Genomic DNA, 1,040 nt, shown 5'->3' with positions numbered 1-1,040 from the left:
TCCGCACTTTGGTCCTCCCCCTGCGGCGCCCCCACCGGCGGACTCGCATCTTCACAACTTTTGTCTTATTTCTTGCTCCACTCAACTTTTACGCAGCATCACAGGTATTGAAGGAAGTGCCGTTGAAGATATCGCTAAGTTCTGGGGTGGTTGTTTCGCTGTGGCTTTTTGGTGTGGCTCAGGCTGCTCAGGAAGGACAAAACACAAACAGGTGCCTTGACGATAAAATACAGTATTTTACGTTGGGAAAGGTTCCATTGCATTACACAGACACTCATCAAACAAAACGTGAACACTGAGCTGGTTAGGTTGAATGGTCAGAATTGGGCGTTTGGAATATTTCATATGGTGGATGAATGACAACAGCCTTTAGTAAACAAAAAGCAAAAGCAGAAATTTCTTGATAAACTCAGAAGGTCTGGCAGCATCTGTAGACGATAAAACAGAATTTGTGTTCCCAGTCCAATGATCCTTCTTCAGAACTTATGAAGAAATATTGATGTCAGAGATCTAACGCTATCTGAGCACCCCATTGTAGGTGCATGGCAAGCTAAAGTGTGCAAAAGGCATTTATTCAAACAAAGCGCAAGGTGAAATTGGAATTACAAAAACCAGAGTAACTGAAAACATAGCTTTGAACAGTAGAACAAAGAAAGTCACCCTATTCCAGACTTACGTATTTTCTGAACAGTTTGGATATAGCCTCATTAAATACTTTTCATCCCTTTGTGTCTGATTGATTGCTTGTTTGATTTATTGTCACATGTACCAAAGTACAGTGAAAAGATTTGTCTACGAGCAGTACAGGCAGATCATGGCAAGCAAGGATGTACAGATCAAAAAGACTTAGAGAGAGACATACAGGTTACATTGCACAGGGTGTGCCCTAGACGAGATCAACATTAGCGAGATCAGCATTATTTGTGGCCAGAGAGTTCATCCAATAAGTACTGGTCATAGACAAAAATGCATCACTTTTGATTTAGCAATGTGATTTAGAAACACAGACTGGGTTCTAACAATGTGCCTAAGATGCTTAG

The sequence above is a fragment of the Rhincodon typus genome, chromosome 21 (assembly GCF_021869965.1).
Source record: "Rhincodon typus isolate 14 chromosome 21, sRhiTyp1.1, whole genome shotgun sequence".
Classification (NCBI taxonomy): domain Eukaryota; kingdom Metazoa; phylum Chordata; class Chondrichthyes; order Orectolobiformes; family Rhincodontidae; genus Rhincodon; species Rhincodon typus.
This window is presented reverse-complemented; position numbering follows the sequence as displayed.